A 22,509-nucleotide genomic window follows, 5' to 3' on the forward strand; every position below is an offset into this window, starting at 1 on the left:
TCCTAACATTTTTTTACATAGATAATAGATAGGCTCATACATGTTCTTCTTCAGGGTGATAATTAAAATATGCATATGTCCTCAATTTAGAGCTATTGCTGCTAAGCTGTTAAATCAAAGACCTATTTTGTACTATTTTAGTGACATAATATAACAAGGTATCCAGTATTTTTATTCACCTCAAAATCATAATATTACCTGATTAACAAAGGATTGGGCCCTGACTGGTGTAGCTCAGTGGATTGAACACCAGCCTGCAAATGAAAGGGTAGCTGGTTCGATTCCGAGTCAGGGCACTTGCCTGGGTTGCAGGCCAGGTCCCCAGTAGGGGGCACACTAGAGGCAACCACACATTGATGTTCCTCTCCCTGTCTCCCTCCCTTTCCCTCTGTCTAAAAATAAATAAATAAATCTTTAAAAGAAAAAGGATTTGGTATAGCTCTGAATTTTAAGTGATTGCTTATCTATTTTTTATGATTTTGGCAAAGACCCATAACTCTGATGATTTGAAAGACTAATTGTAATCTTCAATTGATAATAGGTAATTACTAGTCTTTTATAATAAATTGTATATATTCTCTTTGATTAACTATTTCTATGTGATAGTCTATATCAATATTTAAAAATATAATTTAAATTCTAAAATTTTTCAAGTCCATTTTACTAAATATATTGTGAAGCAACATGGAATACAATGTGGATTTGCTGGACAAAGGGATGATTTATTTTGGGGGCAGGCCAGGGTAAAATGGCTCAAGATTGTATCACACTTCAAAATGGCACACAATTTAAAATTTATGAATTACTTATTTCTGGTATTTTTCCATTTAATATTTTTGGTCTGCAGTAGACCATGGATAAGCAAATCCATATATAAGGGATGACTCCTGCACCTAATCAAATCTGCAAATTCTCTTTTCTTGTTTAAGGTAACATAGCCACATATTCTGGGGATTAGGCCATAGAAATCTTTGGCGGACCATTAGTATGCTTTCCTACAGCAGAAGTCCAGGCTACCTAGAAATTCAGTTCTTTGGAGATTCATCAGAGGGCAAGAAGCAAGCCAAAGCTGACAACCTCACTTAAAGCCTTGCTTCCCATCTCACACAATGCCATTCCGTTAGCCAAAGAAGGCTGGCTACTTGGTCAAGAAAAACGCCAGCAGTTGGGGAAAGTATCCTTGGTCCATATACAAACATACTTACCATTGTTTAAATTTATTTTGTAGTGTGCAAAAAAATCTTCTCACATATATCTCAGAAAATGGACTAGCATCATGATCCAAAGTATTATAATTCTGCTCAAACTTCCGTTTAAGGTAATAGCCACTTCCTTATGGGAATATTTGTGGGGAAGTATAATTCTCTCTGTCTTCAGACTTTGTTGCAATGGAGATGTGCCCTCATTAACAGAGGAACAAAGTAAACAAAAAAGCAAGAAATAAGTGGTTCAGCAAAATAGATAACGCACTGTAGATGGAAACATTTCCCAATGTAGTTTACCTTTTATGAGTTCAGTGCAAGTTTGAGCAGATGAGTCTAGGAGAGGCTGTCCTAGTAGCCATAGAAAGACCTCCCTGTTTTATGTTTTGTTCCTGAGGAATGCTCTGTAAAACAGGTTAACAGCACAACCATTATTAATTTGATGTATGGACTCCTGAGAAGGGGTTTCATGTGGTACACTGACAATCATCCTTATAGAAATCTATCTTATTAGGAAACATTCCCCAATATTGCTTTAGTCTCATTTCTGGAGTCTAGCCCTGTAGCTCAAAGTGACATGTTATTCTACAGGAGGTTAAAAAGAGATTATATTTTAAGATAAAATCTAACAATGTTATGAAGAGCCAGGCAGTTCCTGGTCTCAGATAATTTTGGAAGTTAATATTTATCTAATATGCTATGGCACTTCCTATTACAAGTTTTTGAATAAGGTGATTGGAGAATTCTGTACATTATAAAGCAATAGAGCATTAGGACTTCCATACAGTAGACTAGTCAAATTTATTTTTGGAAAGGTCATCTTAATAGTAACAGCTATACATTGAGAAATATTGTTACCCAGGCTTATATTTGGGCTCTGAGAGTGCAGGTTTTCATGAAACAATTTTTCTTGTGGGAGGATACATCCAGCGTAACTATAAAGAAAATTGCTGATAGTTTCAGCTCTTATGCTACTCCTGGGGTATCTCATGGGAATATCATTTTCTGCTTTTCAATTACATTTAAAAATTTCATGTCCTAAATTACATGTGTCATTTCATTTTGAACAAATAGGTGATATAACATAAATGGAGAGCAAATTCCCCAATATTTAAAAAAATGCATCCATTTGAATAAGAAAAATTCAAAATAATGTATGAAACTTGATTTTAGAAAAATATGCCATATTCCTGAATATAAAGCATATTTAACCATCACAAACAAGTCTCAGTATAAAAAATTATTATAATCCCACAGAGTATTGTCTTTGATTAGAAGTCATATATGAGGTCTGTCCAGAAAAAGTCCAGCCTTGGTTAATATAATGAGAATGATTTGCACAACATCATTGTAACCTGGTATCAAATAGTATCACATAGTATCGCACTTGCTCATGGTATATAGTTGATATGTTTATATATAGTTTATGTAGAATTATAAATAAGACAAACAAGAGTCAGATTGTGTATTTTTGCCTTTGGAGCTGGAAGACAATCATCAGACCAGAGAAAAGTCCTTGCTCAGGTTACCCAGACTTTACATCTCATGGTTGTGAAAATAAAGACAATGTTTCTCTAACCATTGGAGGAAATCTTGTTCTTTGACTCTCTCCTGTAACCAGACTCTAGTGAAAAATGAGCTGAACAAGAAACTGGAAATTCATCTAAGGGAACCCAGGACACAGAGAGAAGATTATCAGGCAGAGGAGTCAAAATTTGGACCCAGGGAAATAAACTGCCAGGGGAAATTTATAAAAACTTTAATTAAAAATTAGAGCACACCTTGGCTTTTGTGAGCAATACTGCAATGAACAAGGGAGTGCATACACCTTTTCAATATCCTGAGTTCATTTTTTTTGATACATACACACAAAAGTAAGACTGCTGCATCAATGGTAGTTCTATGTTTTAGTGTTTTGAAAAGCCTTCATACTGTTTTCCACAGTAGGTGCACTAATGTACATTCCCACCAAATGAGTGAAAAAAGGAAGTGTAACTATATATACATATATGTATAGACGATTATATACCTGTAGATATCTGTAGATTATATATCTGTAGATATCTGTATTACATACACATACATATAATGGGATTTTATTCAGACATAAAAAAAGGAAACCTGCCATTTGTGACATGGTTGAACTCGAAAGACATAAAATAATAAGTGCAAAAAGCAAGACACAGAAGCACTAATATTATATAATCTTATTTACATGTAGAATATACCCCCCCCCCAAAAAAAAAAGTCAAACTCGTAGAAGCAGAGAGTAGAACGGTGGTTGCCAGTGGCAGGTGTTTGGGTGGAATTCTTTAGGGGGTTATCCAATTTTCATTGACAAAATGAGTAAGTTCTGTAAGTATACAGCATGGTGACTATCATTAATAACACCATACTTTATATTTGAAACTTGCTAGGAGAGTAGATCTTGTGTGCATACCACATACACAAAAAACAGTAACTATGTAAGGTGGTGGATGTATTAATTACTTGATTGTTGCAAATATTTCACAGTATATGCACATATTAAATCACATTGTGCAGTTTTTAAAAATACCACATTTTACAACCTAAATATATACTATTTTAATCTGTCAATCATATCTCAGTAAAACTGAGGAAAATGAATAAATTAATAAAAATTTAGAGCAGTAAGATGGAAGGAGATGTCATTTATAAAGACAAAAACAGGAAATAGTCCTCATGTATTATTTAGCTGCTTAGCAAAGGACTACAATGTTTTTGACTTAAAACAACACCTATTATTATTTCCGAGTTCCAGCAGGCCAGGAATCTGGGCACCGCATAGCTGGCCTGTCTGCTCAGAGCCTGCAGTCAAGATGCCTGCTGAGCTATGTTTCTTTCCAAGCACAGGGTCCTTTTCTACAATCGAGTGGCTATTGGAATAATTCAGTTTCTTATGGCTGTAGACCTGAGGTCCTCAATTTTCTACTGGCTGTCAGCTAGGGATTTGCTCAGCTCTGTGAGGCTGCCTGCAATTCCGAGCCATGTGGCCCTCTCACAAACCACCTCACACCATAGCAGCTCACTTTTTAATGTTCAGGAAGAAGATTCATCCCTCCAGACTTCTAAGATAGAATCTTACATGATGTAAATTATCCTGGGAGTGACTATCTTGTGTTCTGTGTTATAGTCTGTTGTATTTAAGCAAGTATCAATTTCTATTTGCACTAAAGGGGCAATGAGTTATTGTAGGTGTGACTTATTGGGTCATCCAAGGATGTGACTGCCACCCATAAATTAAACAGTGGAGATATTGCCTGCCATTCACCTTCCAGGCTACAGCTCTAAGCATAAACCAAAACCTTGAGTGACTGAAATTCATAAGACAGGAGGTAAAAAATCTGAGATATAAGAAAGACATGGCATGAAAACAAAATTGGTGAAGAAAAAATGAAAAAATAAAAGACAAATATTTTCTCACTTATTATATGGTATCAAGACTTAAAAAATAATTCAAACATTGTTGCAGGAAAGGAAAATGAAAGACAACTATAAATGGAAAGAAAAACAATTTGCAAATTCATATGGGAAAATTTGAAATGAAGAGCAACATGATTCAATCAGAGAAAAAAAGAGAAAACACTGTCACAAAATGAATAAATGTTACAAATAAGCTTGCAGAAATCAAAGGTTAAAAGTTAACACTCTGTATTTTAATGTCCTTAACACTGCCATTATTCCAGATTACAATGAAAATGTGCTACTCTGATAACAAGCAGATATTTATTCATGCTGTTAAAAATAACACATGTACAAGAAAAATAATAAGTTTAAAAGTAGGGAAAATAAAGTGGTACAGGCAATGCAGAAAAGGAAAAGGTGGGAGAAACATTGGACGTCAGACTAAGGGGGCCAGAGGATTACATTATGCAGATGTGATGACACAGGAATGATCAAAAGAGTCTCTACTTTTGATGCAGGGAAGGTTCGAGTGTAAGACTTTTACCATGTGTGTTCACTGCTGTCTGGAGTGGTAGAGAATAGTTCAGTGTGTCAGGGCTGACAATTGAAAGATAGACTAGGGGAAGGACTTGGCTATTAGCCTGCCTGAGGATCTGCTCATTGTTAATTTGCAAACTCTTTCACATTATATCTGGGCCAGATTCTGCGCTAGGCTCTGACTTCTAAAGATGACAATGGCTTGCATGAAAAACATTTTGTTCTCCCTGTCCTAATTAAAGGAATGTTCTGACTTAAAAATCAAGATAGTGGTGCCCCTATTATAGATATATTTGTAGGTCTTTGGGAAAATATTCATACATTGATAATTAATAAATTAAAATTTGGCATCTAGATCAAATGTTGGCCTGCTAATTTATGTATACACATTATCTATAATAGTAACCAAGAACTTAATCAGCCCTGAATAACTGTAATTCCCCTGCTTACTTCACTAGATTCATCTGGAGAGCTACTACACTACTCTGCTTATTAAAATTTCTACCTCAGCTTTATTTCACTTTAGTACCTTCTACTTTGATAATAATTATGATAGACAGATAGACAGTAGCCATATATATATACACACATATACATATACACATGTGTATATATATATATACACACACATATACACACACAAACTATTTAAAAGATTGAAAACAATATGTCACTTTCTATATGTAACAAATGTGTTTTAGTGCATTATTTTCCTTAAAGGGTCCATAAATGTGAACAATGACCTAACTGTGAGGAATATGTTTACTGAAATTAATTTTTAAAAAGTTACTTAGTGAACAGATCAATTTTGGAAAGAAAAGTCTCACAAAGTCAATAATATACTATAATATATTAAGTATAGTATAATTATACCTATAGTATAGGTATAATTGCATTCAACTTATTAGAAGGATGGACCTAGATAGATCACTTACACTCTGTCTTCCTCACTTTACTTAACTGAACAGATGGCATAGTAGTATCTCCTCATAAGATTATATGTGAGAATGAAATGAGTTCTTTTTCCCTTAAAGATGACCATTGCAAATATTCATCCACCATAATTGCATTCACAGCACCAACTTAAGCATTTACTGTGATGTGGGATATTTTTAACTAGTGGTGATATTCTTTAAAGTTATCATGCAGTTTAATATTAGCATAGATAGCAAAAACCATTTTGCCACCAAGTCAGAATTTAGGTAGTTTAAGGGGATAAGGCATAGCAAAATAAAAATTTTAAAGATGTTTTGAAATTTGAGCATAATATACGAGGCAAGTTCTTTTCTTCTAACGATGAATATATTTTCACTTTATTTGGTTGCATTTCTAATTTATTTACCAATTTGTCAGTTTGTTTGATGGAAACACTGTTTAGCATGGTTTTGCACATAAGCAAATGTGGTCAGCATTTAGAATCTGGCATCAACATATAATGATCAGTTTACCCAGTAAGAATTTTGAGCAACTGTGACACAGTTGCTTAGATATAAGAGCCACTGGGAAATTAAAATAATTTTGAAAATTTTTGAAGCCTATTTAAATCTAATTTGTAACTTTTATAAGTCATTAACACATGTAAAGATTTGGAGAATAAAAAAAAATTGTTCAATTGGCTTTTAGTGAACTGATATTCACTAAATTAATCAGGCCAAACACTTCCGAATCACAGAATTTTACACATACATAACACTATACACACTTTGTGCTCTTAAACCACCCACACTTAGTGCATTACAATTGCTAAAATTTTGAAGTGAGAAGTGTGGTACATTGTAAACATATTATCACTTATGTTCCTAAAATGCTCATTGTTTAAGAACACGATTCTTTTGTTGCTCCTCCTAACAGTGTGAAAACAGTGTAGTCTATTTATTCTTAGGCATAGCTAAGTTTGTTATAAGAACAGGAAGGAGAGATTAAACCGCTGAGAGATTTCTAGGGAGAAAGACCTTAGTTTTAAAATTATTTCCAAATAATTAAAATGTGCACCTCCTCTTACATAATTGGGGTAGGTATCAAATGCTGCCCCGTATAGCCTTCTAATAGCCTGATCATGTAAGTGCTGAGAATATACTAAGGCACAGGAGAAACATAGGCAGTCATAGCAGACATTTATTAAAAAGTGACTTTTCGAGACCATCAATGATGGAGATTAATTCCAGGGGCTGCAGTAAGTAATTGCAGTGTCTTGTGGCAAAGGTGAAGTTTTATGAGTTAATGATAGTAGTGGGTTGAAGAATGGCTTCAAAATTGTACACCAAATAGAAGACATGTTTAATAAAAAAAAGTAGCAATGTTACACCTGATTTGAATAATGTAATAATACATTTTCAATTTTGCAGAGTTAAATTTTATTACTGGATATATGTGAAGATTTTAGAGAATATGCTATCTAAAGGTAGTGGGAGAGCCCTGGCTGGCATAGCTCAGTGGATTGAGCGTGGGCTGCGAACCAAAGCATCGCAGGTTCCATTCCCAGCCAGGGCACATGCCTGGGTTGCAGGCCATGACCCCCAGCAACCACGCATTGATGTTTCTCTCTCTCTCTCTCTCCCTCCCTTCCCTCTCTAGAAATAAAAAAAAAGGTAGTGGGAGAGAAAATATATATATTTCCCCTTCTGATTCATAAAGCACACATTTTAGTAATACTGGTTATTTTTTCTTTTAAATTTATACTTTTAAGTTTTATTTTTGCCAATTGTTAAAATATCATTACATTCCCTTTTCTACAGGATTTTGAAATAAGATAAAAATTAAAATAGATTTTTCCCTGACTTTTTGGTAAATATATATTATATTTTACTTATCTATACTTGCAATCTAAACAATTATATGAAAAGAAGTACTGTCAAGGAAAGTGGCTTATTTGAAACTTTTTATGTACTACAACTCCCCCTTATCTGTTCCAAGACCCACAGTGCATGTTTAAAAACTTGATTGTATTGAACCCTATAGATAATTGTTTCTCCTATACATATACACCTATGATAAAATTTTAACTTACGAATTAATCAATTTCACAAATAAAAGATTCGTTCTTACTATAGATCATAGCAATCACAGCATGCAATTTTTTTCTGTCCTTTTTAAATCAAGAAGTTTCACCTTTTCATTTCAAGAAAGCACGTTATGGCTTATCTTTGACATGTCTTCATTGCCAGCATCACTACTCATGTGCTTTGGGACCATTATTAAGTAAAATATGGGTTATCTGCACACAAGCCCTGCCACTCTGAGACAGTCAATCTCATGATCTAAACGGCGACTGAGTGACTGACAGACACGCAGCACGGACAGCATGTTTATGTTGAACAACAGACTGATTCACGTCTGGGGCATTTAGTGTGAACCTGCATGAGATGTTGTCAAGCTACGGATAACTGCACAATTTAAAATTTATAAATTGTTTATTTCTTGAAGTTTCTATTTAATGCTTTCAGATCATGGTTGACTTCAGGTAACTGAAACCGTGGCAAATGAAAATGTGAAGAAAGGGGCACTGCTATATATATATTCTTAAATTAATGAGAATCTAAATTAAAATCATATACATATCTAATGACCTATAAATTGTTTGACAATGTATGACAACCTATTAGTTAAAATAGTTCATGCTGAGACTGAAAAGTACAAAACAAAGAAAAAACACCAGTACCCTTTGATACTTAAAATAACAAAGATTTCTTTCTTATTCAAGGTACATGATGAGGTACCTTGAACAAGGTATGAGAAGGAATAAATCTGAGAGTTATACAATTGCACATTTTTCACAGCTCCTGAGTCATGATAAGAAGGCATAAAAAACAAATCATGGGATCCTAAATATTTGGAATGTATGAGCTAGGAAATAGAGTATTTTACTTCCACACTGTGCACACACAGGCAAGTGCATGCACACACTTTCTGAAATGGGAAGAAGTGAAGACATAGGGCCACACACATTCTGAAATCAGTGTGATCAGATCTGGAGATGGTTCGCAGTCCTGAAGGGTGAACCTTCCATGAGGGGGCAGTGATTCCCTTCTCTGGAAGGAATGCCCTTGTCCCTCATTCTTCACTGTTCTCCACAATCATCTGAATCAGATTTGGCCTAAGACATTTTTCCTCTCTGGTCACACGGGGTGAACATAGATGAGGATTTCCCCATTGAATTTGCAGTTTTCCCAACCCAGTTTCTTTTTCAGGGAGATTGTCTGCCCAAGGATTGCCACAACATTTTTTTAAACCAATCTGTGGTTTCTTAAGCTGTACAAATGTCTCCTGAACATAGACAACTTTGAATCTATTTGGCTTCAGTATTTTCCATGTGTTGATAACAAAGCACAGTTTATTTTCATAAACTGGTAATTAAAATTATAACCTTCATATCAATAGTTTATTAAAATGAATGTAAAGTTGTGACATATTAATAGGTATGCCAACACATAAAAAAGGAAAACACATACCTTTTAAAGGCCTGCACATTCAGGCTCCCATTAAACTGATGTCATATTTATCATGTTTCAATGGGCATAAATGCTATGTTCGATATACCGTTACAGTGCACTGTTGAAAATGCCTTGAACCTTTACAGGGTTAGTAAACCTGAAAGAAATTCAAATTTAAATATATAAATGAAATGCTTTCAGCCATTCTCAAGCTAAAAAGAAAAAGAGAGTTTTCTAACAAACATAAAGGAGTCTTACAGAAAATATTTTCAAACAAAAAAGGCAACAGAAACATTAGATCTATAATAAAAATGCATGAAAATAATGCAACTTACATACGCCTGTAGTAGACCAACAGGTTTTTTTAAAAACTATTTAATTACTTATTATCTTGTGTGGGTTTCTTTTTCTTTGTTCTCCTTCCATTGTGGAATGTTGTGAGGGGGGAAAAACACAATTGTCACCTGACCTAAGATACCATGTTTTCAGATGAATATTTTTAAAAATTTTTTATTTTTATGATATTACAGTTTTCCCAATTTTTCTCCATGTGCCCCTCCAACCAGGCATTCCCCACTCCCTCAACCAGTCCCCACACACTGTCTATGTCCATGGGTGCTGCATCCATATTCTTTGGCTAATTCCTTCACCTTCTTTCAAACAGTCCCCACTGCCCTCCCAATCTGACAGCAGCCAGTCTGTTCCATATTTCTATGCCTCAGATTCCATTTTGCTCATTAGTTTAGTTTGTTCATTAGATTCCACATACAAGTGAGATCATATGGTATTTGTCTTTCACTGACTGGCTTATTTCACTTAGTATAATAGTCTCCAGGTCCATCCATGCTGTCACAAAAGGTAAGAATCCCTTCCTTTTACTGCTGCATAGTATTCTATTGTGCAAACGTACAAGTTTTTTGATCCACTCATCTACTGATGGGCACTTAGGCTGCTTTCAGATCTTGGCTATTGTAAATAATGCTACTATGACACAATGGAATTCTATGCAGCAGAAAGAAAGAAGGAGCTCCTACCCTTTGCAACAGCGTGGATGGAGCTGGAAATCATTATGCTTAGCAAAACAAGCCAGGCAGCGAAAGACAAATACCATATGATCTCACCTTTAACAGGAACCTAAACAACAAAACAAAGAAACAAGCAAAATATAACCAAAGTCACTGAAATAGAGGACAGGCTGACGGTGACAGGAGGGGAGAGAAGAGGGAATTTAAGGGGACAATGGGAAGGGTTCACAGGAACAAACTTAAAGGACACATGGTCATAAGCTAAGAGGAGGGTGGTAATGGGAGGGAAGTGGGGAGGGTGGGAGGGAGGACGGGATTGGGAGTAAAAAGGAGAAAACTGTATATGAACAATGATTAAAATAAAAAAAATGAAAAAAAAAGAATGTTTAAAAGAGAAAAAAAAAGTAACAAAAAAAATAATGCTACTATGAACATAGGGGTGCATATATTCCTTTGAATTGGTGTTTTAGGATTCTTAAGATATATTCCCAGAAGTGGAATCACTAGTCAAAATGCAATTTCACTTTTAATTTTTTCTGAGAAAACTTTTTACTGCTTTCCACAGTGGCTGCACCAGTCTGCATTTCCACCAATAGTGCACTAGGGTACTCTTTTCTCCATCCTCACCAGCGCTCTTTGTTTCTTGATTTATTAAGGACAGCTGTTCTGACAGGTATGAGGTGATATCTCATTATGGTTTTAATTTGCATCTCTTTGATGGTTAATGACACTAAACACTTTTTCTTATGTCATTGGGTCATCTGTATGTCCTCCTTAGAGAAGTGTCTATTTATGTCCTTTGCCCAGTTTTTTATTGGGTTTTTGGCTTCCTGGTGTTGAGTCATGTAAGTTCTTTATATATTTTGGAGATCAAACCCTTGTCCAAGGTATCATTGGCAAATATGTTCTCCCATAGAGTGGGTTCCCTTTTCATTTTGATGATTTTTTTTTTTTTTAGCTGTAGAGAAGCTTTTTAATATGATGTAGTCCCATTTGTTTATTTTTCTTCTCGGTTGCCCTAGGATATATATCAGCAAAAATATTGCTACACAAAATATATTAAATTTTGTTGCCTATGTTGTCCAATAGGATTTTGTGGTATCACCACTTATGTTTAAGTCTTTTATTCATTTTGAGTTTATTTGGGTGCATAGTGAAAACTGATTGCTTATTTTCATTGTTTTTTTCTGCACTTACCAGTCTAGTTGTTCCAACACCATTTATTGAAGAGGCTGTCTTTACTCCATTGTATGCTCTTGCCTCTTTCATAAAATATTAATTGATCATAAAAGTGTGGGTTTATTTCTGGGCTGTCTGTTCTGTTCCATTGATCTGCATGCCTGTTCTTATGCCAGTGCCCAGCTGTTTGATTACAGTAGCCTTGTAGTATGGCTTGATATCAGGTTTGGTGATACCTCCATCTTCTTTCTCAAGGTTGTGTAGGCTATTCAGGGTCTCTTTTGGTTCCATAGAAATTTTTGGAATATTTATTCTAGGTCTGTGATATATGCCATTGGTATTTTAATTGGAATTGCATTGAATCTATAGATTGCTTTGGGTAGTATGGACATTTTAATGATGTCAATTCTTCCAGTCCATAAACACGGTATATGTATCCACTTATTTGTGTCTTCCTCAGTTTCATTCTTCCATGTCTTCTAGTTTTCCAAGCACAGGATACAAAATCAGTACTTTGAAATCTATAGCATTTTTATACACAAATAATAAACTTTCATAAAAAGAAACTAAGAAAACAATCCCATCTACTCTTACAACAAAAAAACAGAAGGTATCAAGGAATAAATTTAACCAGGGAAATAAAAGTCCTATACTCAGATGAATATTATGTGTGTATTTAATTTTGGTATTTTAAAATAGTTCTATTATACTCCATTCATGGTTAGATATAACAGAGTTTATATGTATGCATTTATATATATTTCTATTGAAATTAATTATTTAGCTACAAAAATAATTTTTTCAACATAGGTATTAGCATGATTTTTTTGTGTGTCTCAACTAAAATAGTGAATTAAGGAAGACCACATGGACCTTGCTTGTCCCGTCACAAAAGTTGTAAATGACAATCACTCTGTGATTTAGGTCCATGGATACAGAATAATATTTGTACAAAGAAGAAACATTAGAAAGTCATAGCTACAAAATAAAGAAAAATTTTAAATGATTTTCAAAAACAATTACATATATTCATTGAATGAGAGGAACTATAAAATAAAAGTGTTTAAAAATACTAGATATTTTTAAAAATTAACAAAAAAATTGGAAAAAGATCTTAGAAACTTAGATAAAATATAAAATTAGATAAGCTATTTTTCACATGATGCTTAAATTACAAAAAATGCAAGAGAAAAATACCCTAATGCATTGTGCCATAAAAATAGGAAGATTGTTAAAAACCAGAAAACAAAAAGAATTCAAAAATACATAAATAAAATAATTTAATGGAATGATTAAAAATAAATTATAAATGAAGAAACACAAATCACAAGAAAGCAGAGGATACAATTTTTATCTATTAAAAGGTAGAATTGTGGCCAAAAGACTGGAGAGACACAATGGCCAAGACATAGAAACAACGGAACTGCCCTTGGCCGGATCCCTGGATATGAAGATGTGGTACATACACCCGATGGGATACTACTCAGCCATAAGGAAAGGTGAAATACTGCCGTTGGTGACAACATGGATGGATCTTGAGCATATCAAGCTGAGTGAAATAAGTCAGACAGAACAAGTTAAGAACCATGTGATTTCACTCATATGTTGATATAAAACGGAAAACACAAAATGAACAAACAAGGGCACAAACAAAACTCCTTTACTGAGTCAGGGGTACGATGGTTACCAGAGGAAAGGGGAATGGGAGTGCAGTAATGGGTAAAGAAGGTCAAATGTGTGGCAAAAAAAAAGATTTAACTTTGGGTGATGGGAACAGCTGATGGATTATAAAACTGTATGCTTAAAACCTTTATAATCTTACTAACCAATGTCACTGCAATAAAAATTTTTAAGTTTATTTTTTATTGCTAAAACTATTACAATTGTCCCCATTTTCCCCCTTTTGTCTACCTCCACCAGTCCCTGTTCCTCCTTCCCTCTGGCCATTCCACCACCCATTTTCCTGTCTCTGGGTCAGGCATATATGTTCTTGGCTGATCCCTGCACCTTTTTTCATCCAGTCTCTCCCTCCCCCCCATGCCTGTGACAGCTGTCAGCCTGTTTCATGCTTCCATGCCTCTGTTTCTATTCTGTTTGTCAGTTTATTTTTTAATTAAATACTTAAAAGAATTAAAAGGTAAAGAGTAAAAATGAATGCTTTATAATGCCAAAAGGCTGTAATTCTTGATGAATATATAAAAACATTAAAATGTGTGTACCCAATTGAATAGCAACAACTAACAGAGAATAAGACATAGTCATGAAGTTTCCTTCAAAATCTTAGTCAGATAATTCTAACATCTGTGCCATTTTATTTTTGACAATGCTTATTGTCATTCAGATTCAGATCTTTCTAGTTCTTGGTGATGAACACTTTCTGATAAAATGTGGGCAATTTGGATTTGTTATAAAACTCTGGGTCTCATGAATAGCTGTCTTACTTTTTTGTAAGACATGTACATGAATAAGATTTAATAGTAGTTGGCATAAATAAAATAATATGTAGGTTCTTGTGGAAATTCATAGTGATTTATTTAAATATTACAAATATTACATTTTAATATATAAAACAACAGAAAATTTGGTACTTTAGAATGCATTAAATGTTTATTTTTATATTCATATTTTCCAACCTGCTTATTCATGAAGCAAATGAAAAGAATATATTTTTAATGGAATGTAAATTGATATTTCATTAGGCCAACTGAGTAATTTTTATAAACCTTACACACAAAGAAATTACTATTTTGTCTCACAAGAATTTAGAAATTTATTGAAATACATTGGAAGAACTGATTTACCCTTATTATTGTAATTTACATAGCCACTTAGTGTAATTATGTCCACTTGTTTATGAGATTCTGTAATGGAAATAAACCATCTTTTATTTTAATACCAAGGGACACATAGACCACATATTATTTCACTTTTTTAACATTTCAACAATAGTGATAAAGGGTCACCTGACAAGAAGGACATCAATGATTACTTCTTAAAGCTGTGTTGTAGAAAAACTAAGACCATAAATAGAAAAGGTGGAGTATAATCTATAATGTGATAATAATAATAATAATAAAATTGTTACATAGCAGATATATAACTCATATTTAACTTGAAAATCAACCATTTTCTCTAGTTTTTAACTTGTTCACAGAGATTTCATGTAGTTTTACTTTTAAATTATTTTTAAAAAGTTTTTGTTACATGTAGTTTTACAAGCTCTTTAAAATTTAACCTTATTTGGGACAATTAATAGTTTCTATAACACAAGTACTATATGATATTTTTGTATACAGAATTAGCATTCTACATTTCTATTATCCAATTGTTTGATACTTATTGTTTTTATCAGATGAATAATTTGGTGTTTTTTAATATATTGCAATGTTTCTATACCTTCTTAGATTACTTCCAGGAAACTTGCTAACTTTAAGCAATGAGACTTTTTAAGGGTCTTAACCTAAATTATACCATGAACAAATTTTTGCATCACTTGCACTCTCCATATCTTTTAATAGCACTTTAAATGGTAATAAAATTTATTTTCAGCAAAAATTTGGATGTACTTAATCATTCAGCTGTTTTTAACATAGGATGTTGAATATTAAGGTTGTGTTGGAATATTTTACCATTATTCATATGTTACAAGTAATTTGCTTTGGCAATATTTTAGGAACTAACTTATTGTGTTGTGTTATGAACATTTTACAAAACTTTAGACAAATTATAAAATTCTTTTTCAGCATTAGACTAATTTTCAACAGGGGATCATAGTGAAAACAAATAAAATTTTAATATAATAGTTGGTATTAGGTTGCCATTGTTATAATTTGCAATGACTTCATAATGAGGTAAGATTTTTTTCAACATGTTGATTAGGGTTTTGACCATTTCCTGCCATAACTAAATGATTGTACTGTGGGAAAGAAAGGTTTAAATGCAGGCTGTGCTTCTCCCCCTTCCTCTTGGAGAACTCTGATGGAAGTGATTGATTGAAACAGACGGACCTTTTTGTAAACATACAAGTAATATTTGCTAAAGGAATAATATTTAGAAAGTTCTTATCTTTACAAAAATATATTTAGCAGGAAATCTTTAGTCTGTTTAAATATTTAATACTTAATATACCTGAACTTCATGGTTCTATGGATCATGACTAGTAGTATAATAAATACAATGGGAGAGAATTAAGGTTTGGGTGCTAATAACATTCTGTCTCCTAATCCGTGTGCTGGTTATATGGATGTGTTAAGTTTTGTAAAAGTTTGGCCAGATACATACTTTATTTAGTGTTCTATTTGACATATATGTTGCATTTGAATCAAGATAAATTTGTTTTAAGAGGGAGGAATTTTCACTTTTCTGAGAGCTTTTGTGGCTGTTATCTCTTTCTCACAAGTGGTTGGCTTGCCATCGCTCATTTTTCATGTATTCACCCATTCATTCAACATATATTTGTTCTGTACCTACCTTGTCATCCAGGCATTTGTCAAAAGGCAGGAATAAGAAAAATGTTCACTGCCTGTTTAAAGTTTCCCCTCTGTTAGAGATAAATTAAAAAAGAAACAATTAAACGAATATAATTTTTCAAAACCAAATAAGTACATGTAAGATAAGTTCTAGCTGTCAAAAATGTAGAAGGCATTCAACAGGAGCGTTTGTAAGAGGTCTTCACAGTAGGTGGCCTTAGTTGTACATCTTAGCTCATGAGAAAGAGCCAGCTTTGTGAAAGACCAGGAAATAAAATTTGAATTAAATAAAAAGGTCCTGAAATAAGAAACATCATGATAGATATTTATATAGGAAAAAAAGCCTATTGGAACAAACAGGTTATGATGTTTATGTGAAATGTGGTTTAAAGGAATGCATTCGCCAGGACCACCTTGACCATGGCAAAGAGCTCTAAATACAGGAGGAGAGAGCTATCAAGGGTTGGGGATGTGTTTGGAATATGTGACCACATTTCTTGGAAAACAGTTGTTATTCAAAACTGTGAATTATCTTTTCCTTTGGTTATTGAAGTCCCCAAATTTGGTTGACAATTTTCAGTAGTCACTCTTTAGCAATCATATGACTAACCTGTGGAAATAACTACTCTCCTATTGGAGGACTGTAAAACTCTGTTCAGAAACACACAATCTTTGTTGAATTTCTGAATTGGAGAAGATCTCTAAAACAAGTGTGTGGGTAATGGGAAACACTTGGAATGAAGTCCTCTCTTACTCCACATGCCCCTAACAAGCTACTACTCAGTATAAAACAACAGAAATGACATTTGCTCAAATTTAAGTTAATTAGCTATAATGCAGATAATAGTGTTGAATTTATGTAACACTAAAAAAGGAAAAAAGAAAGTTGATTTCTCTGCCCGATGTTAAAGACAATATTGTGGCTTAATTGGTGTGGGGATATTTGCAAAAAGACCACATCAATGAAGTTACTCTTTGTTTCAATGAAATGAAAAGCATTCTTAGGGTATCCTATGTGCTGAATGGGCCATGGTGCCATGTAAGGGTCTGTGTATGTCTGTTGGATGAACCCTAAGCATAATGTATTGTATGTAATTAATGTAAATATATAGTGAATTATGATAAAATTTATAGTACACATTTATATGTATACACACATTTCATATATTTTACATGCATTTTATAAAATGTACATTATATGTGTTACTATAATTCATGACATATTTACATTTATATATATATCTGTAGCACCTCATAAAATTTGTGTCCCCATATTCTCTAATAAAAAATGCCGAATTTTCTCAGGCCCTCTAACTTTCTGGGTATCAGTGATAATGTGTTTTCTAAAAAATGTCTTATAAAGCTGAAAATATATAGAGCAAAGCTTCAAACAGTCTAATCAGCAAGCTTTCTTTCTCTTGTCCTGTATTTTTACTTTTATTTTTTTTTTTACCTGTCTTCAGCACACTTCTATGGTCAAACTCATATCTTACATATTTTAAATATATATTACATACACATTTTACTAATCCATATTGTTACCCACTGCTTCATAAGCGTCATTAGATATATTGATGGAGCATTTACCACTGGGTGGTATTCTGTCCTATAACATGCTAGTATGTGGCCCTTCAATGTGAGTTGCTGGCACAGCCTGTAACAAGTTTTCAGGAAAAGGGCTCAATGGTCAGGCAACAGATTGATTTCACAACAGGATACACCATTTACAGGGATCTATTTTGTCAGAACAGCTGTTCTCCAACTATTCTAAAATGTGATACACTTTTCTCTAAATAACCACTACGGAGATATTAAATTGATGAGAGGAAATGCTGTAACCTTAAGTGTTCTTAGTTTTCTTTATTGCTGACTCTGAGGAACCACCCAACAAAGTAATTGTCACAATAAAATATGAATGGGTATTTATTGGTCCAAAACATAAAAGTGACTCTCTAAGACAAGGATGGAAAACCTATTAATTATGCTCCAATTCTTTCCTCATTGAGATGGTAAATGGGATATATAAGTGAGGGGGAAATCTGAATCATTATTTTAAAAAGAAAGTGGAGTTAGTCATCAAGGAGGATATCTTAGAAATTTGGCAAATTGAATTAAAAGGATGTCAGATCTACCTAACATGTCATTTTCTGATTATGAGGGAAGCTAATGGAAGGTTCTCTATCCAAAGCAGTTAACTCAAAATGACAAAGGCCTGAGGTTAAGAATGGGAGTTTGAGTTCATTATGATCCCTGCAGCATCTCTAAGAAACATATCCAGACTCTAGGGTGGGCATACTCATGGTCTATAATAAGTGAGGTCAGCCATGGTAGTCAAAGCTATGAGTGGAAGGATGGAGCGTCTCATGCTACTTTATACTGGCTAGTGCAATTATAATAAGCAAAGAATGGCAGCTCTACCCAAGCTAATCCACATCTGCCACAATGCCATGGAAAACAAGTTTTTCAACAGCAGAGAATGAAGCCATATCTATTGTGATGACCTTCTCACTATCAAGCTAATAGACATGTGAAATGTTGTACCCTTTGTGGTGGTCAACACCTGGAAAACAGGGGCCCACACATATTCAAGAAAGAGTTCTTTAATTGTTATCAGTGGGCACATTTAGATCATTTCCTCGAAATATGAGTTAAGAAAAATATAGAGACACTATAATTACAGTTATCTTTTGATCAGTGTTTATTGACTAATGTTGAGGTTCCAAGTATCAGAATAAGTGGTTTTCCTGCATTATTTCTTACCCCATTTAATGTTCACAAAATACTGTAGGTATGCTATTTCCAATATGAGAAAAGACCAAAATTTAGACATAACCAGATTACCTAAGGTTATCAAGGGAGAAAATGGCACAGCTGGCATTTGAACCATGGAATGGATGAGTCCAAAGCCTGTACCACTAGTAGATGTTCTGTAGTTTGTGTTATACAGGATTCTGTTGCCAGTTGCAGAGAAACTGACATGGAGAAGGACAAAGAGTGCATAGAGCTGATCAATGCATTTTGGAAAAAAAATGTAAACAGAATCTTAACAAATAGAATACAGCACCACGTGAAACAAGCAACGTGGCCTGAATAGGGTTCATAGTTTATGGGAACACTAGATCTTTTTGCTACTAGAAAGAATTTTAATACGTCCCCATGTTAATGTTTAAAATAAATAAACCATTATTTACCAAATATGCTGATAAACACTAGATTAAACTAAACAAATCACATTTAGATAAATGAATTAAAACACTGTTTATTCAACATGACTAGAAATATAAAACTCATAATAAATATCCATACCTAAATACATGCAGAGACATAATATTAGATATAAATTACCACATTCTTGGCTGTCATTTTAAAAGTTATTCTTTATGGTTTGATTAGAGTTATATATATTGGAACAAAAACATTTTATGAAAATTATCTGCATTGAAAATCCTAGAAAATTCTTTAGAGCACCTGGATATCAGTAAGGGCATTTATTTTTAAACAACTGGGTAAAAGCAGTAGCTTAACTATGTAACAGAAATTACCAATTAGCAAATATAATGAGAAACAAATCCCAGTCACAGAAGCTATAAAAATTTAAATTATATAGAAATGTACTTTATAAGAAATTTGGGGCCCTGGCTGGTGTAGCTCAGTGGATTGAGCGTGGGCTGTGAACCAAAGTGTCGCAGGTTCGATTCCCAGTTAGGGTACATGCCTGGGTTGCAGGCCATGACCCCCAGCAAACGCACATTGATGTTTCTCTCTCTCTCTCTATCTCCCTCCCTTCCCTCTCTAAAAATAAATAAAAATCTTTTAAAAGAAATTTGGGATGTTCATATCAAGAAAACCATAAAAGTTTTACTCTTTAATAATAGAAATAAATGGTGATACAAGCTATGCAACATTCATCAAAAGAATATATAAGTTTTATGTATCCCAAGCAAAATATCAACATTTTTTCTTGAGGTGGAAAATTTGCTAGCTGATTTTAAATTGCATGTGGAAGATAAATGTGTGAGAATATCTAAAGTAGTTTTGAAAAATGCTAAGTTATAGTGTATCCCATCTGATTGTGCTATAAATCTATAATAGTTATGTGATGTTTTCTCATAAGAAACATTGAATAGGTTAATAAAACAATAGAAAGTATACAGACAGATGTGTACACAGCTTTTCATTGTATAAAATGTTATATTTTAAAATTAGTCAGAAAAGAGGTTTGAACTCTAAGGTATAAATTTAAAATAAAAAATATTTTATATCTCTACTTCACATCACTTATGAAACCAAATTCCACATAATTTAGAGTTTTTAAAACAGGAATTCTTTTTTAAAAAATTATCTGTAGTAAATATAAAATGAGTACTTTATTAATTTTTGTAAGAAATGGCTTTTTTCACAAAAAGATAGAACCTATAATATTTAAAAATGTCTGAATAAACAGCATACAATTATAAATCTATATATGGCAACTCAAATATATTGAAAATTTAAAAACTGAAGAGTATGAGCAATCCATATGAATAGTTAAAAGAATGTTTCAAAGCAGAAATCAAAAGGAGTCAGAGGGGAAGACCAGGACTTCATTAAATATTATTGTGGAAGGGCCACTGAGGGGCAGTTTTTACTGAACAAGGACCAAAGTGGACACATACTGGGAGCACAAGTCCCCTGACCCAGATGCGAGGTGGTCACAATGTGCCATTTTTCAACATTTCCTGTGAAGTCGTGAGCAGCCAGCTCCTGCTGAGGAAGGCTCATGGAACCTGTTTGTAACCGTTTGCTCCTCGGTATATATTATTTCTTGTAATATGTAACAACTGTGTGTTCTTCTCTTTTCTTGAAACTGTCTTCTCCGAAGAATTTAAGTTTTTTAAGAGAAAGAATACAGCTTCCCAAAAATTTGTACTTGTGTGAATAACAGAAAACCAAATGTCATAAGCAACAAAGGAACTCTCTCCCTGATACTGAAATGTGTTGTCTCAAGTAAGACTCGTGGAAGATGGAGTCTCGATATAACCAGTTGAAATTTATTTTCCTTGTGTGTCTTTAGTCTGTCATCCTCTATGAATCTTGATTCTACTCTCAGGCTGTCAACTGCTGGAGTGGTTACATGTCTCTTACTCATATCTCCAAAGATGAAGGTGGCAAAGTTACTATCAAGTTGATAAGTGTAATTCCTGGGCATCCCACTAATTGGTCCAAAGTAGGTCTCCTTCCTAACAGTAACCCCACCCATTTGGCCTCAGGTAGGTCTCCTCCCCACAGCTGTGAGTGTATATGACTAACAAACTCCTGTGGATCTCATCTGGGTGGTGGTGTTCATCCCCACAACTTAAAGGTGATCAAAATATTCTCCATGGACTACTCATTTAGAGTCAAAGCTCACTTATCTTATTGCCAGATGTAGAATTCCTCATGAACACCTAGTAGACGTCTCAGATTAAAACCTTCCAAAACAAAGCTACAGTAGTCCCAGCACCCACTACAGACCTTGGCGCACTGTATGCACTGTGTGTGCTGGACAAATGGAACACCAGGTGAAACAGGGAAACCTCCTATTACCTACAAGTCCTCACAAGTAATTCTGGAAGCCACTGACATGTTTGGTAAGGGTTCTATATTTCATCATTTTAATAGCCTTCTCAATATAGGTATAGGCATACATATGTGTATGTTTGTATTTTGTATGTGTGTGAACAGAACATTTATGTATCTACAAGTATGTACACAGGGTCCAGCAGAAGAAAGGCCTGCTTGAGTGTGGTTGGTAGGATAATCATATGAGTGTAGTAATTTATAGTTTTCATTTGAACATTTCACCTAAGATGTCATATGATGTGCTTCAGTGTGATATTTTTATGTCACAGAATTACATGCTTATGATTTTGTAATAAAAGGAGGGTGTTATTTGCAGCAGACCCTGTACTTCTTTTTAGTATTTAGCATTTGTGTTTTGTTCTTTTATCATGTTAATATAAATAATTCTGAATGGCAATTTTACTCATAATATAAAATTTATCCTTGGCATTTGTTTGCAAGTCAATAACAATATTACAAACTCCCTCTTACAAAGGGGAAAATGGTGAGTATTTTATTTAGATTTGGGCTAGAGACCACAATTTCTTCACCCCTGCTCTAGGTAATAAAATTATGTTATTTTTATTATTTCTTTATTACACAGTTCTAAATATTCAAACTGACCATTATAATCATATACTTGTTTTATAATAAAATATCA

Source organism: Phyllostomus discolor, chromosome 3 (assembly GCF_004126475.2).
Source record: "Phyllostomus discolor isolate MPI-MPIP mPhyDis1 chromosome 3, mPhyDis1.pri.v3, whole genome shotgun sequence".
NCBI classification, from domain to species: domain Eukaryota; kingdom Metazoa; phylum Chordata; class Mammalia; order Chiroptera; family Phyllostomidae; genus Phyllostomus; species Phyllostomus discolor.